This window comes from Protopterus annectens, chromosome 6.part0, assembly GCF_019279795.1.
Source record: "Protopterus annectens isolate FY-2018-M chromosome 6.part0, PAN1.0, whole genome shotgun sequence".
Taxonomy (NCBI): domain Eukaryota; kingdom Metazoa; phylum Chordata; order Ceratodontiformes; family Protopteridae; genus Protopterus; species Protopterus annectens.
In genome coordinates this window covers 1,066,385,472-1,066,403,960 of record NC_056737.1, presented here as the reverse complement: position 1 = coordinate 1,066,403,960, position 18,489 = coordinate 1,066,385,472, and positions in this window count along the sequence as shown.

Sequence of the window (18,489 nt, the reverse complement as noted above, 5' to 3'; positions counted from 1 at the left end):
ACCAGGAAGGATGAGACATTGGGGAGGTGTTGCATTCTACCATATTTGTCAACACGAGGTGCAGTATGTTGGAGCTGCTAGAGGGAAAATTCACTATTTGGTCAAAGGTGTTTGCATTTAGAAAGTCCAGGAATCTCTGTGCCTGTAGATTTGAGGACACATAGGATTCCTAATCTATATAGGGGTAATTAAAGTTTCCTATAAGTAGAGTATTAGGTTGAATTGTACGTGTCTACAGTAGGTCCAAGTATGCATTGTAAGATTTTTGGGACATGGCTTGAGACCTATAGCTGGCTAGGATATGGTATGGGGATTTTGTCTATGGCGATCTGCACATGGAGAAACTCCAGTATGTCATTCTGTTTGACCACCCTAAAGGAATGCTTGTTACTGATGTATATTGAGACACCTTGTCTGTGCAGCTACTAATCTAAAAGTGTGGAAGGCACTGAAACCTTGCACTGCCAGGATACTAGCTGCCGCTTTAAATCATGTCTTGGTAACTGCACAGATAGTTGTATTCTGAAATGTGAGGAGAGCTTGCAGGGAGAGTAGTTTTTTATTTGGGCTTCTGGCATTGAGCAGTAACACTATGAGGGTCTGTTGACCATGTCCCCCCGAGCTGACGAGTATTGGATCTCGTTAGAATGGCATCAGAAATATTTATTTATTTATTGACATTTGTTAACTGGGTTAGTCCAGCTGAGCCAGTAGCCTATTTTCAGTGGAGACCCAAGGAGAAAAGCTCCAATACATATCTTGATAATGAATACAATAAAAACATGCTATCTAACATATTAATACATAGCAGTTGTAGTGAAAAAAATGCATAAAAAGTGATGTTATGAACAAGACAAGCAAAGACTGGTGTAAATAACACAGCTTCAGAGTTTGCAATTTACAGGAACTAAGTATAACTAAGTGAGGTGGTGCAGTGGTTAGCATTGTCACTTCACAGCAAGAGGTTCTCCGGTTCGATCCTCGGCTGGGGTGCCTTCTGTGTGGAGTCTGCATGTCCTCCCTGTGGTCGCTTGGGTTTCCTCCGGGTGCTCCGGTTTCCTCCCACATCCCAAAGACATGCTGCAGGTGGATTGGACACTCTAAACTTGGCCCTAGGTGTGAGTGCGTGTGTGCATGTGCCTTCTGTGGAAGGTTGGGCGCCGGGCTGGCAACTCGACACTGTAAAACTCCACTGCCAATCATGAGCAGACAGGTGATCCGCTGTGGTGACCCCTAACCGGGAAAAGCCGAAAGAAGAAGAAGAAGTATAACTAAGTGAAATACAGCATTGATTTACCTAAGGGAAAACATCTCTAGACTGTGAGCAGACTACAAATTATGATTGAGTCATTAGTAATCTAAGGATGAAAACAGCCTAGGTAAAAGTGCAGTTTAAGATTTAGTACTTAGTATAGTGTAGTAGTAAGAACCTCACATTTACATAGTGTGTAAATACACTGTAAACAGAGGGAAGACAGGATGTACATATCAATGAGAGTAGAGAGAAGATATCAGAGAAGAAAGGGTAAAAGGAGGAAATAGAAGTATTATATAGGCATGAGGGCAGACATTTGAGTGACATAAGGTTGGGAGGGGATGGGGGTTAGGAAAGACAGACAGTTGTTCAAATCAATCATTTTTTGCTTATTTCGTGGCATCATCCTCAGTGATGGTAATATGTTGCTTAGTGCCAGGCTTATACCAGCCTGAGACACACAGTCTGAAAGCTCATTAATGCCTCTCTCCATATAGTCCAGGGAGGTACATATCAGGTCATTTACACCTACATAGACTATGATGGAATCATACTGGTACCTGCGGTGCAATGCCTTGAGTGCAGGTGTAATTTGTCAGATCCTGGCTCCGGATAAGCAATTAACGATAAGCAATTAACAGTTATGTCTTCTACTTGTTCGGGCAGGTTAGAGGGGCATCAGTATGTCTTAAAATGGAATCTCCAATGACGAGGGTTCTGGGAAGTGTGCTTGCCTATCTTAGGGGCTCAGTGTTTGGGTCTCCACTGAGAGTAACAGTATGTGCGGTGTTAGGTGTTGCTTTTTCTGAGTGCCTTTGGGCTTGCTGAGGCATAGCACTGACAGTGGGTCATCTAGGTAATCTTTGTTGTTTATGAAGATTGCTTTTAAGTGTCTCAGCATATGTTAGTCTATGTGTGTTGTGTGCTGTGTGAGGTGGGAATTGTGTGTGTAGTTTTGACAACCTAATGTGGACTTGCATGCGAGTTTAACCTCCAGTGTCATTGTGTAAGTATGCCTCTGACATAATGTTTTGGATTCTTTAAGGATTAAATGGTTGGCAGTAAACATCAGGCAATAGCTACATTCTCTAGATGCTCATATCTACCAAGCTGGCTGCACAGAAGTTAGGAAATTGCATATCCAAACTGTTGAGTCATTTGGTTTGTGAGTTACAAAGGGATGGTTTATTGGGATTAGAAGGTTATTAAGGGTGCTTTGTTTGTGCAGACTAATAAGGGTTCTTTATAGGGGCAGATTATGCTAAACAGTACTAAATTCTACTAACATGAATGTTTGCACAATACTGAATTCTACTAAATTTGTAGGTATTGCTACTCGAGGCCCAACTAACTCATCTAAGCTTGTCGATGTTCAATGTATTTGCACTATATTGCTGCTTTACAGGTTGCAGTTTTATGCAGTTTTCTACAGAGAAGATTTGCGTTTTAGGTGTTTACTACTGCACAGTGCACTGGTAACTCATGCAAACATGCAAAATTTATAGCAGCACAGAAAAAAAAAACAGAAAACCATATAAGGAATCTTTCTGGCCAATAAAATGACTACACTATGGGCCCTTTTGTGTATTTCTCAAGTCAAATAGATCAGGCAAACGCCTTATGCCACAGGATGAATAAACCCAGTCCTCTTGATGTGAAAACACAGCAGAAGAGACCCACAAGTGTAATGCTAACACAAACCACTTAAAGAACTAGCTTGAAATCCCTTGCTGAAGGTAATTTCAAGACAACAACAGTGACAGGAGGAGCATTTTCTAGATGTCACAGGTACCTGGGAACCCTGGAAATGCACTCCCTTATCACTTTTGTGTGGTGTGCTGGGTCTGAACATTGAAGACTTAGCAAAATGCTGCATTGAATGTCAAATGAGCCAAAACATACCACTACCAGCACCCTTATGAATGGACATTTGTATGATAATGACATATATATGCTGACTTTCTGGTCCTTTTAGAGAATCAGTATTTGTAATTAAAGTTACGACAGACATAGCTGTAAGGCATAATCTGTGTGGAGTCGAGTTCTGAAAAGACAAAATCAGTATTAAGGACCGTGTTTGCAGGAAATGATCAGTATTAAGGGCCGTGTTTGCAGGAAATGATCAGTATTAAGGACAGTGCTTGCAGGAAATGATCAGTATTAAGGGCCGTGTTTGCAGGAAATGATCAGTATTAAGGACAGTGTTTGCAGGAAATGGTCAGTATTAAGGGCCGTGTTTGCAGGAAATGATCAGTATTAAGGGCCGTGTTTGCAGGAAATGATCAGCATTAAGGACAGTGTTTGCAGGAAATGGTCAGTATTAAAGACAGTGTTTGCAGGGAATGGTCAGTATTAAGGACAGTGTTTGCAGGAAATGATCAGTATTAAAGACAGTGTTTGCAGGAAATGGCGTGAGTGAGCACATTTTAGTGATGATGTTATTTATTTTTTTTTTTACAAATAGATCAGTTGGAGCACAAGAATCAATATTCACTCAGGACTGAGTTAGAGATAAAGTAAAAAAGGTGTGTGTGTGTGTGTGTGTGTGTGTGTGTGTGTGTGTGTGTGGGTGAGCAGAGAGACATTATGTGTGTGTGTGTGTGTGTGTGTGTGTGTGTGTGTGTGTGTGTGTGTGTGTGTGTGTGTGTGTGTCTGTGTGTCTGTGTGTGTGTGTGTGTGTGTGTGTGTGTGTGTGTGTGTGTGTGTGTGTGTGTGTGTGTGTGTGTGTGTGTGTGTGTGTGTGTGTGTGTGTTTGAGCAGAGAGAAGGTATGTGTGTGTGTGTGTGTGTGTGTGTGTGTGTGTGTGTGTGTGTGTGTGTGTGTGTGTGTGAGCAGAGAGAAGGTATGTGTGTGTCTGTGTGTGTGTGTGTGTGTGTGTGTGTGTGTGTGTGTGTGTGTGTGTGTGTGTGTGTGTGTGTGTGTGTGTGTGTGTGTGTGTGTGTGTGTGTGTGTGTGTGTGTAGATGAAGATAGGTATGTGTGTGTGAGCAGAAGAAGGTAGGTGTGTGTGTGTGTGTGTGTGTGTGTGTGTGTGTGTGTGTGTGTGTGTGTGTGTGTGTGTGTGTGTGTGTGTGTGTGTGCGTGCGTGTGTGTGTGTGTGTGTGTGTGTGTGTGTGTGTGTGTGTGTGTGTGTGTGTGTGTGTGTGTGTGAGCATAGAGAGAAGGTGTGTGTGTGTGTGTGTGTGTGTGTGTGTGTGTAGAGAGAAGGTGTGTGTGTGTGTGTGTGTGTGTGTGTGTGTGTGTGTGTGTGTGTGTGTGTGTGTGTGTGTCTGTGTGTGTGTGTGTGTGTGTGTGTGTGTCTGTGTGTGTGTGTGTGTGTGTGTGTGTGTGTGTGTGTGTGTGTGTGTGTGTGTGTGTGTGTGTGTGTGTGTGTGTGTGTGTGTGTGTGTGATCACCTAATGAAACACTGAACAGTCAAAGAGATTTTGAGACTGAATCACAAATTAAGAAAAAAACAAAACTATTTTATAAAGGGGGCAATACCCTCCACACCCTCTGCTAACCCCCACACCCTCTACTAATTTTATATAAATATAGATAGATAAATAGATAGATAAACAGGTAGACAGATACAGATATAGATATACATGCCCTATATTTTCTCTTGGGACCTCGCCTGGGTGGACACATACATTCAACAAAGACCACCTACTCCATCTATAATTTTATTTAAGAGACATACTGCTCTGCTGCATCTTTTCCCTATTTTGGAACTTGGAAGAGTGTCTCCCAGAGGACACTGCGAAAGTATGCACATCTGTTGTCTCTTGGGCTTCGACCATTGTAACTCCTGCTTGATAATATTGTAAGCTATCTCCCTGCCAGGACAGCTAGCAGCCTAAATGCTATCCATTCCTCCCTCTCCATTCTTTCTCCCATCTTTATCTGAGTTCTTTCCCTGCTTCTCCATATTCCATCCTATCTAGTCCCAAGACCTTCCTAGTTGATCCAGTGCACTTCTGCATTTGGCCACTAGAGGGCGTTCCCCCCTACTGTACTTTACTTTTTTCTTCACTCATTTCTTGCTTTTCTCTTCTATTTAATTGCATCCCTCACTTTCTCATCCATACTTTTGCCCACTTTACCTATTTAATTATAAAAACCTTACTTACCCAGCTACGACTTACTCTCCTGTATCCTATGCTCTACTGATTGACTCTCGATCCTCTCCCGGTTTCTTCCCGCTCCATTCGCCCTTCGGGCTCACTCCGCTCCCCTACCCTGCCCCCAAATCCCACCCGCCCCCAGTACCTCTACCTATATCCCTCTTGTTTCCACACCCACTTTCTCCCTACACCAATCAGCCCTTAACACCTTAGACACACCCCCAATAGCCTATTATCCAATTTGTAACCACTCCCTCAGCTAATACATACATTTCTTCTCATTTCTAAAACGCTCACCCACTCAACTACCTCTCCATCCAGCTTCACACTTACTATTCCTTATCCTACCCAACCTTGCAAAGCTTTTCTCCATCCCCCTGCACAATTAACTTACAACATATATAAGACATCTATAACACTTAATACAAAGCAGCCTTATCAACATGCCTTTAAATCCTTCATCCATCTGTATCTTTCTTTTACTATCTCTTAAACTATCATATCTTTATTACCTCACCCAACCCCACACTTCATACCATACACAATGTTATCATACAACCAACCATTTGAACTCCCCTCTCTCACAATTGCACTCTCCTATCTCTCCCCATCTTTACCCAATAACACAGCTCCTCACCTTCTCATTCAAAGTTTTCTCCTCTCAGAAAAACTCTGTCCCCATAGTAACCAAACACCCCTTAATCATCACAACTGACCTGAATCATTGTTTTACTCTACTCAATCATCTTTTGAACCCAATCTTTCGCCTCATTTCCAGTCTTTATCTGGTGATATCCATCCCAACCCTGGCCCCTCCTCCTTTTCCTCCTCACACAAGCCTATATACTTTACCTCTCTAAACTCACAAAGTATAGTGAATAAAGTCCCAACCCTCCATGCATGGCTTATGCATAATAAACCTGACATACTATCTATTTCAGAAACATGGTTAAAGCCCTCTATAAAAGACTCTGAAATTACTCCACCCAGCTATTCTATCATTAGAAAAGACAGGACCCAAAGGAAAGGCGGTGGTGTAGCTCTCCTATATTCCTCTTCCTTGCTAGTTACCCCCTATGACAAACCTACTCCTACATTTAACAACGCTGAAGTACTCCTCACTCTCTTACAAGTTAATAAGCACAAACACATACGCCTAGCATCTCTCTACATCCCCCCAGGGGACAATATTCCTACACTTGAAAATATCCTCTCTTGGCTCTCTGACAATATTAGCAATGAAACCATACTCTTAGGAGATGTAAATATTAACTGGGCCTCCATCCAGTCTCTAACCAACCCTCTTAACATCAACCTATATAACTTTTCCCAACTAATCAACACCGTAACACACCCATCAAAAGACCCCTCCTGTGGCACCATCCTTGACTGGATTCTAGTGTCACATCCCCACTATTTTTCAGATAGCGGTACCCTTCCTGACCCTCTTAGTGATCATCTGCCTACTTTTACTCATCGACTCCCCTGTATCTCCTACCGTTCCCACAACTACATTACTACTCGTAATGACAAAAGCTTTAACCCATCAATCTTTGTTGATTCCCTGGAAGCAATTAATTGGAACAATCTAAAGACACTTCCCTTAGAAGAAGCAGTTGCTCACTTTAACTCCACATTCTTAGGAATACTTGATTCCCAAGCCCCTCTAAGAACAAAAAGAATCAAAACAAATTCAGCCCCCTGGCTAACCAAAACCACACTATCAACCATGCGCCTTAGAGACAAAGCCTGGGGACTCTATCTGAGAAATAAGACCCCAGAACATCATATTGCATTCAAAACCCTTCAAAATAAAGTAAAAAAGCTAATAACCTCAGATAGACAAAAATACTTCTTCATACTCCAAAACAATAATAAAACTAACCCTCAAAGATTCTGGAAGGGGATATCCATCCTCCTTAACCCCAGCAAACCACACACCCCAACCCCAGACCCAAATAGCCCAGACTTAGATTTAGCTACGCAGTTCAACTCCTTTTTCATCGACTCTATTAGCAAACTCACCTCCTCCTTCACATGCCCCACCTCGCTATCTAATACACCCCCTCCCTCTCCCACTAACAACCCTATCCCCAATTCTACTTCGCACTGCCTATCTTCCACCTTATCTACTACTCTAACTGCCTCATCACTTGCACCCCCCTCTCTATTCTCATTAAAATCTATACCCACTTCCACTATAAAGAAACTCCTTCAGAAACTGAAGCCATGTACTAATGCCCCTGACAACATTCCCTCTTACTTCCTAAGTATAGCCGCAGATGGTATTGCCTACCCCATTAGCATTCTAATCAACCGCTCCATTCATGAATGCACTGTGCCCCAATTGTGGAAGCAAGCATTCATCATCCCCCTGCATAAAGGAGGCAACAATTGTAACATCAACAACTTTCGTCCTATTGCTATCCTGTCCCCTATTTCTAAACTTCTGGAAAAGTGTATCCACCTTCAACTCTTGCCACATCTCTTAGATAACAACCTTATAACCCCTACACAACACGGATTCAGGCCAAATCACAGCACTATGACAGCCCTCTTGTCCTTCCTTGAGACTGTCAACACAGCACGTGATTCCGGCCACATTGTCTCTACCCTGCTACTTGATCTCTCCAAGGCCTTCGACACTATCTCACTCAATCTGCTCTTAACCAAACTGTCAAAACTTAACCTCTCTCCCTCCTCCATAAATTGGTTCTCCAGCTATCTATCAAATAGATACCAAGCTGTAATATGGAAAAAGGCCACTTCCCCTTTCCTTAGTACCCCCACTGGAGTTCCTCAAGGATCTATTCTTGGTCCCCTCCTCTTTAATATATTTATAAATGATTTCCACAAATCAATTCCTTTTGCAAACATCATCCAATATGCAGATGATTCTACCATTATCTGCTCTGCCACCTCCTCCTCTCTGCTCCAAAAACTTACTCAGGAAGCTTTTTCAATTATCGAACAGTGGATGAAAATAAATCACATGGCACTCAATGCCTCCAAAACAAAACTTATGGTATTTACCCCCTCCAAATCCACTTCCTTCAATATAAACTCTTTCTCAATTACCAGCCAAAATAACTCACCCCTTGAACTAGTGTCTGAAACTAAGCTACTAGGTGTACAAATTGATAATCGGCTTAGCTACAACTCCCATCTACAACTAAATATTAAAAAAACTCATCAAAAACTAGGTATGCTCTACCGTCAGAATCAGTACCTTACAAGCTCCTCCAAAATCACACTCGCTTCCTCTTTTCTCATCCCCTCCCTTCTCTATGGGGCCCCATTACTAACCAATCTTCAGACCTCTCTAAAAAACCAGCTTTCCTCCTGCTATAATAAAATCGCCAAATTCGCAAATGGCCACAGGTCCTCCACCCACCACTGTTCCTCTCTCCAAAACCTAAACTGGCTCGAACTACCTAACCATCTCACATATATACAGCTGACTTTCGCTCACAAGCTCATTCTTAGTCCTTCTCTTTGTCCCTCCCTGTCTTCTGCCTTCAAAATGCACCTACCAAATAGAGTCTTAAGGTCTAACAATCAAAACCTATTAGAAGTCCATAAACCATCTCATCCCCCAGGTAAACACTTACTATCCTTCAACCTTGCCCGTCTCTGGAACTCACTCCCACCATCCATTCGTACCACCTCAAACCGGTACACGTTCAAAAAATCACTCCATACATATCTAAGGTCCCAATGGGATTGTTCTTGCTCCCTCCCCTCATAAATTTATGATATCTCATCATCCTTTACACTTATGATACTCACCTCTACCTAACAAAACTTATGTTCCCTCAGAATATCTACTCTGTAATGTTATTTTATGTTTCCTTCTGAATAACTCCTCTGAATGTATATCACGTTACTGTTTCAGTTTATTTACCTCTCATTAATCCTCATCATATTGTATTGATTTGAATGCTTCTTGAATTGTGAGCTTAAATGTTTTATCTTCTAGTCTGTACGATCATTATTGTAATTTTTGTATGCACCTAATTTGTCTGTATTGGAGCTTTTCTCCCCAGGACTCCATTGAAAACGGGTTCTTTTGGCCCAATGGACTATCCTGGTAAACCAACTGAAAATAAATAAATAAATATGGTTCATTTGATCTAAAAAAGTTGTTAATTTTATTGAAAACTCATTAAAAACATCAAAACTGAATTCACTGAAAATGTCACATACACTAAATATACTTCCAAAAGCTTTTTTTTTTTGCAGGGGACTCGGGACTTTTCCTCCCATACCCCCTAACTTAAATATGTTAACTCTGCAGTCAAACAACATCTGAGGAAAAATGAACATTCCTGACTCACTGAATTACTGCTGGGAAACAAACAGAAACATCTAGACATGGAGGTATAACTTAGCATGAGGCATTAGCAAGGAACTAGTAGTGATTAACATTGATTTGCATTATAATTCCTATCCTCCAAAACCAAAATAACAGTCATTTTCTACATGCTAACACAGTTTTCGATCAAGTGAGCTTCAGTCATTTGTGGTTTACATTATATGAGTTTTCTGTTAAATGAAGAACTCTCTCTTTTTAGATCAAATGAACTGATATATATATATATATATATATATATATATATATATATATATATATATATATATATATATATATATAAAATTCCGTGGTGGTACAGCGGTAGCGTTGTTACCTCACAGCGAGAGGTTCTCCCGTTTGATTCTCAGCTTGGCTTGGGAGTGCCTTCTGTGTGGAGTATGCATGTCCTCCCAGCGGTTGGGTAGCGTTCGAAAGACATGCGTGCGTAAATGGGCATGCCTTCGTTGAAGGTTGGGTGTCAAGCTGGCACCTTGGCATTTCGTAAAAATCTACTGCCAATCATTAGCGGACCAGAGTTCCGCTGTGGCGACCCCTTACCGGGAAAAAGCTGAAAGACAAACATATATATATATATATATATATATATATATTGTTCCCCTTCACAAAGTCGAATGTTCAGAAACTCAAAATGCATATGGTCGAAGCCATATGCTCGAGTTTCTGAAGCTCGACTTCGTGAAAGGGAGCTGAAAAAAGAGAAACGTAACACAACAAAGTATTTCTGCAGGGGGGCAAGCCCCCCTGCACCCCCCCACCCCCTCTACTTATTTATTCCAACTCCGAGATCGCACTACAGCGCAGAAAAGAAAATCTCCCATTCTGCGCTGTATGTCGTTCCCCATTCACAGAGTCGAGCTTCCACAATTTCAAGCATATGGTGTCGGCCATATGACTTTTGAGATTGTGGCCATTCGACTTTATGAACGAGAACCATATATAAATATATATATATATATATATATATATATATATATATATATATATATATATATATATATATATATATATATATATATATATAGATCTAAGACAACGAATTAACAAAATGTTGACTGGCATAATAGCAAGATGACTTCAGCGAAAATTTAAATGAACGAACTCCCGTAGCAGTGTATTTTGCCACCAATAACTAAAATAAAAACTAAAGAAAATTAAACCCACCAAAGTGGGGGGCTTTGCCCCTACACCCCTCTTAACTAAATATACCAATTCCAAGATCACACTACAGTGGAGAAAAGGGCAAAGATTGCCATGGTGGCCAAGTGGCTAGTGTACTTTCTTCAAATACTCCTGATATATCCCCTGAAGTACCAATTGAGTAAGAATCATCAGAGACTGTCCCTGTTGCTAAACACATTCAAAGTTTTCATGTGACCAGATTGGGTAGAATTTCCAGAACCAATCTGAAATACACAGCGATTTGGACTTGAATTCATTTGTTATTAAATGTTGATGTGATATCTAGCATGTAAAATGTCTTGTTCTCCTACTGCATGTCGAACAAATTAAAGAGGGAGGCTGTACATCATTGAGTATATTGTACCTAGTCAGCCACTGTAGCTAGATAGCATGTGCATATAAGTTACTGAGCATGTGCAAGATCAGTGCCATTTTGTAAAGTCAGTCAGAGTGAATGCAGACATGAATGGAGATGCACATGAGTGTGTTTGAAGTAATAAGTGAGTCAGTTAGCTTAAGTACATGTTCCAGTTACAGTTCCTGATGTGTTCATGTATAATAAATATCCTCAACCCATACAATACTTTGTCTCTTTTGAATACACAAGACAAGCAACAGGTATGAAGTCCAAAACTCAAATGTCTATCATTATTTTCTGACTTCAAGCATCAAAGAATTACCAGTGAATTACCAGACTTTTATGAGGAAGGGACCAAAAATATAAGTACAAAATCTGGACACTCCAGAGTGTGTGTGTGTTTTTGTGGATCTCCTTCACAAGGCTAAAATCTGAAATAACCAAAGACAAATTTGCAGAGATGAAAAGAGCAAAATTTTAATTTATAGATGTAAATTGTTTTCAGGGTAAGTAAACACTTGCCAGTATCGGGTAATATGCCCTTTTCCCTACTGTAGTGCAATGCCAGAGTTGGTATATACAGTTGGGGGTGTGTTGGGGTGGTGCAGCTGAACACATGCAAAGCTCCCACCTGGGTGGGTTTGATACATTGCATTGTGTTTTTATATAACTGCAGGGCAAGTGTTTACTTACCTGGTAAAAATTTACTGTTCAGTAAATTACAGTTTCTCTCTTTTTGTCCTGACAAATTTGTCTTCGGTTATTTTGGATTTATATATATTCATAGGTTCATAGGCTGGTACTAGGCTATCGGCCCTAGGGCCTATACAAGCCTAGCCATAATAATTACCTGGCTATTTCTTCCCAGAATATTTACTTCCCTGGTCCCTTGTCTAGACTGACGTGATCCTTGGGATGAATTTCCTATCTCCCGTCCAATCGTCAAGGTTCCTTTTGAAGAGGGCCAAAGAGGCGCTCAGCTTGACATGTATGGGCAGTCTGTTCCAGAGTATGGGGAGTCTCTGGATCAGGAACCTATCCCTCCAGCATGTTTTGTTCATTGTGATGACCAGGTTTAGATCCCTGGAGTGTGTGGGATTGGGATTTCTTTTAAGTGTAGTATGTCCAACAGCTCTGGGTTTGACATGGCCTTGTGTGTTAAGCAGAGATCACCTCTGAGTAGGCGACATGCGACAGAGTATTGCTGGAGTTTTTTAGACGGTCAGCATAGGGCATCTGCTTTAGGCTTGTGATTCTTTTAGTGAGGTATTTCTGTGGCCTTTCCAGTTGTTGCGGATGTCTTGTGAGGTACATAGCAAACAGGGCATTGTACTCTATAATGGGTCTAATGAGGGATGAGTACAGTGGGACAATGACTTCCTTTTTTTCTGGATGAAAAGCCCTTACTAATGAGGTGTGCCACATAGAAGGATTTCCTGACTGTTGTGGTGATGTGGTTATCGAAGGTGAGAGCACTGTCCACCTGTGTCCCTAAGTCCCTTATCATACTTTCGGTGTTTAGTGTACTGCCACTTATGTGGTAATTCATGGGTGCATGGTTTTTCCCAAATGGGTAACTATACTTTTCTTAGCATTGAGCTTGAGCCCATGGCTCTGGCACCAAGCATCTGTTTCTGTAAGGCCTTTTTGTAGAATATCCACATCATTTGGAGATTCAATAATAGCTTCCAGTTTGCAGTCATCTGTGGACTTTGTTAGCCAGAGTCCCTTAGTGTTGGCCTGTATGTCAGAGAAGTAGATGCCAAACAAGAGCGGTCTCAGGACTGAACCCTGAGGTACTCCACTTGTCACTTGTCTGGAGCTGGAATTTGAGTTGGCTACTTTTACAGTGTGAGTTCTGTCAGTAAGCCAGTTGGTAACCCATCGAGTGACATAGGGATTCATGCCCAGTTTAGTAAGTTTATCTATGATTCCAGAGTGGGGCATGGTGTTGAACGCCTTGGCAAGATCCAGATAGGCTGTGTGGACCACCTTGCCCTTGTCCATGGCTCTGGAGACTGATTAGAAGTCAATCAGGTTGAGGAGACAAGATCGGCCCTTAATGAAACCAAACTGGGTGGGGTCCAGTGTTTGAAGGTTGCCAACGTCTTTGTTTATAAGTTCCATGATAATGTGCTCCATGGCTTTGCAGATCAGGCTCGTCAGACTGATGGGACGATAGTTCCCAGGATCCAAGGTGGATCCCCCCTTGTGGAGTGGAATAACTGTAGCTGTACCACACTCATTGGGCTTCATCATAGCCTGAGGTGAGGCTATGATTAAACATGAAACTTAGGTGAGGGGCCAGTTCATATTGTAGTTCATGTAGTACACAGCCTGTGATGTCGTCTTGTCCCATGGATGCTGTATTCTTAGCTTTGGAGAGTGTGTTTTTTACCTGTGTGGCCATGATTACTGGAATTTGGCAATCTTTTGGAATTGAGATGGGCCTTTTAGGGGGTGAGAGGGGGTGAAGTTGGCGCTGAATTGATCTGCCAGGATATTGGCAATATCCTTGGAATCAGTATATTTAATGCCATTCTGTTGTAGTTCAGAGAAGATCTGAGCATTGCCATTTAGATTCTTGACATAACTGCAGAATGCCTTGTGGTTGTCCTTGGAATCTTTGGCAATTTTATTTTCGGAACTAGCTTTGGAGGATTTTATGAGGGATCTCAGCTTATTACTGAGGCTGGTAAGGGAGTTTTTTGCATCTTGGGATTTTCCTCTTTTCTGCAACAGTTTCTTCCTTCTGTTGTATAATTTGTTTATGGCAGGAGACCACCAGATTTGCTTCCTTTTTTTGGAGGAGAGCGTCTTGGTTCTATTTGGAATGGCATGATTCATGCATGAGTGGATGTGCTTGTACAGTGCCTTAGTGTAGGATTCAGCAGTCAAACATTCAGTTCCCGTCTGCATGGGTGTCATGAAGTTTGTCACTTCTGACTTGAGTAGCATGAAGTTAGCTTTGGAGAAGTTTTTATGGAGGTTTCCCTACTGGAGGATGGGGGGTGGGATGTGGACATCAAGGGTGATTAGCTTATAGTGAGAGCTGACCAACGAGGGGGTGACCACTGGTGAGGAGCATCAATCTTCCATGTTGGTAATGACCCAGTCTAGAATATTTGAGCCCCTGGTGGGACTATGGATTAGTTGATCCAGGGCGTTGTAATTTATGAATTCCAAGAACCATCGGACAAAGGTGTTGGTACCTGAGTAGTTGTGTGTGTGTGTGTGTGTGTGTGTGTGTGTGTGTGTGTGTGTGTGTGTGTGTGTGTGTGTGTGTGTGTGTGTGTGTGTGTGTGTGTGTGTGTGTGTGTGTGTGTGTGCACCACTTACACTTCCTGTTAATAATATATACCAACTCCAAGACCACACTACCATGGCAAAAAGGGAAATTCTTCTATTTTCACCGTATAGAGACGTAAATGGTTCGACATTCAAGAAAGTCGAGCATAGGAGTACAATCATATGATGTTTGACTCCATGGAAAGTCCATATTCTAAATGGGATCCATATAATTAACAAGGCATGTAGGGGCTTGCAAACGTGATGCTTTACTCTGTTTCCTTTGCATTATGCACTGAGATTCTTGCTCAGCACATGTGTTGTAGCATCATCATCATCATATTAGCCCCCCTTTTCCCATTTCTCTACATGGGGTCGGGGTATCATGTTAACTGTTGCCAACTCTCTTGATTCAGTGCCACACTCCTGCCTTCTTCATCACTCATGCCTGACTGTCACAGATCTTCTTTCACACAATCCATCCACCTCTTTGCTGGATGTACTCACTTCCTCTTACCTTCCTCCTGTTTGTCCAAAAATCTTCCTCACCAGAGTGTCTTCTGCTTTTCTACACATGCCCAATCCACTATAATCTGTTCTCTTTGATCTTTTCTGCAATTGGAGCTACTTTGGCTTCATTTCTTCATCTGTCCCACAGTGTACATCCTACCACCCTTCTCAGGCACTTAATTTCCATCACCTCTGGCTTCTTCAGCTGATCTGCCTTTACTGCCCAGGTTTCTGTACCATACAGTAGTACTGGTCGCACCACTGCCTTGTACACCTTACTTTTCAGCTTCTTTGTCATTCTTCTGTCATAGACTACAACTGACACTCTATGCCAGTTGGCTGTAGCCCCTCTGATTCTAGCTTTGACTTCTTCATTCAGACTTCCCTTTTCCTCAGCCACCCCTCCCAGATACTTGAAGCTGTTTACCTGTTCCACTGTCTTCCCTTCTCTCTCTGTTCTCAGCTTCTTCTGATTTCCCTAGTTTGCTGCCATTATCACGTCTTATCTGTGCTTAGTTTCATCCCATGTGCCTTCAGATTTGCATTCCATTCTCCTATCCTTTGCTGAAGTTCTAGTGAAGAGTCTGCCTGTAATGCCACATCATCTGCATACAGCAACTTTGTTGATCTGTCCCTTCCAACCTGTTTGCTAATGTAGTCCATCACAAGTATACAAAGCAGTGGGCTCAGAGCTGAACCCTGGTGTACACCCACTCACACTGGGAACCCCTCTGTGAGGCCGAACTCTGTCCGTACTTGAGTCATTGGGTCCTTGTACTAATTCTACCAATGTTTCTGGGACTTCAAACCACCGCAGTACTGCCCAGATCAGCTTTCTTATGACCTTGTCATATGCTTTCTCCAAGTCTAGAAATGCCCAGTTGGACTTTCTCCTCATCTCTAGCTTCTTCTCAAGTATCTGTCTCAATGCAAACATCGGGTCAGTTGTATCCTGATCTGAATCCAAACTGGTCATCTCCTATCTGACCTTTTATTGTTGATTTAGACAAATGTTATATATGTGTATATATATATATATATATATATATATATATATATATATATATATATATATGTATTCGTATCACTTCACCTAAAGACCATTTCACCTAAACTCATTTCACTGAGACCAAATCACCTAAAGTTCATTTAACCTAAAACTCATTTCAGTGACAAGTAGTACTCTTAAGTCTAAGACAAGTTAAAGGTATATGTCCTTTTCCCCACTGTAGTGCGATCCTGGTGTTAATATATCTATATCTATATATATATATATATATATATATATATATATATATATATATATATATATGTATATATAAAATTAAGGGGGTGGGGGGCATAGCCCCCCCCCCCACCTAGTTGGATTTTACCAAATAATGTAAAACAAAAACAGACAACATAAAACCAAATAAGTCTGGGGTACACCCCCCCACACCACCCTAACTATATATACTAACACCAGCATCGCACTACGGTGGGAAAAAGGACATATACCTTTGACTTGCCTTATTGTACTACTTGTCAGTGAAATGAATTTTAGGCTAAATGCGTTTTAGGTGAAATGAACTTTAGGTGATATATACAGAGAGAGAGAGAGAGAGAGAGAGAGAGAGAGAGTAATAAATACATAACTTAACTAAAACACATTAGCATATCAGTAAAGTAGTGCCTTCTCAGAAGTTAAATTTCTCAATTAGTATAAAAAGTATCAGATTCTCTACATAGTTTGAGATTGATTTTTACAGTGTTAATAATATTGTAAATTTTGATTTATTTTATGTACATTAATCAGATACAGCACTGGAATCCTGATACTGTGCATCTGACTTGAGATTCTTCATGTAAGATGGATACACATCAGACTGAATAAGAAATCTCAGTCCAAGTTTCATGGTCTAAAAGGGAAAATATTTTCGTTGCATATGTGAGGGAACAGTGGAATATACGAAGCTGATTTGTAATTGTTAAATGTATCCACAATGGTCATATTGCATATGTGAGGGAACAGTGGAATATACGGAGCTGATTTGTAATTGTTAAACTTATCCACAATATTCATGTTGCATTTGTGAGGGAACAGTGTAATATACGAAGCTGATTTCTAATTGTTAAACGTATCTACAATGTTCATGTTGCATATGTGAGGGAACAGTGTAATATCGAAGCTGATTTGTAATTGTTAAACGTATCCACAATCTTCATGTTGCATATGTGAGGGAACAGTGTAATATACGAAGCTGATTTGTAATTGTTAAACGTATCCGCAATCTTCATGTTGCATATGTAAGGGAACAGTGGAATATACGAAGCTGATTTGTAATTGTTAAACTTATCCACAATGTTCATGTATAACCTTTTTGATTTTTTTAATTAATGTGAAGTAGCACTATCTTAAAAAAAATGAAGATACTAAATCTGTAGTTTTGTCCTAAGTACGCTAAATAGACACACTGCCCTCTGTAAAGTGTGTCTGCGATTGCTGCATTGTTAGGAAACATTATATCTTGCTTTTACTGTCTGACGCTTATTTAGAGTTTCAGAAGCTCATCCTTCCAGTACTAGAAGGGCATATTCAGGGATGTCCTTGCTCTGCTTAATTCATTAGTTTGGCAGTTTGTAGCATGTGGAAAACAGGGCCACTGTTCTCTGAAAAGGCTTATTTATGTGGTTTGAGAATTTTAGTGAAAAATTCAACAAGGAATTCCTAAAAAACAAAACAAAATAAAAAAAAACAAACAAAAAAATGTTCACTGTGGTTTCCATCTGGGTGAACTATTCAACAACTTCCTTTATTCATGACACATTTTTGTATGCTAAAAGGCAGAAATTTGATCTTTTTTTAGACTGACACGATCATATTCTTGATGTTTATGACATAGATGAGTAAAGTTATGTATCAGCTTATTTGATATGCAAAGACTCAGTGATTGAAGTCTAAATAACCATGTCATCTGCATATAATAAGTTCTGTATCGAAGTATCTCTAATAATTACTCCTACATTTTTGATAACTGATCTGGCCCTAGAAGTGCAATGACATAACACTAGTTAACAATGACTATAACTTAGATCCTGTTTTAATACCCAGAGGCAATATTATCAACAACAATGCCCGCAAAGGGACATTAATACACATCACTGTTTCCCATAATAATAAATTCTTCATTGTCACTGTTTACATTCCCCCCTCCAGCTTCTACCTAAATGCTCAGAAGCTTCTAGATGGTATCCTACCCATGGTAATAGACAACAGACTACTTATAATAGATGACACCAACCTTGACTTCTCAGGGCCATGTATATCCAAACTTTCAACGCTAATAACTTCACAAAATCCTACACAGTATGTACCATTCAATACAAGGCTCAATACATTCACTAATAAACAGTCCTTACTAGATATACTAATAGCTAAC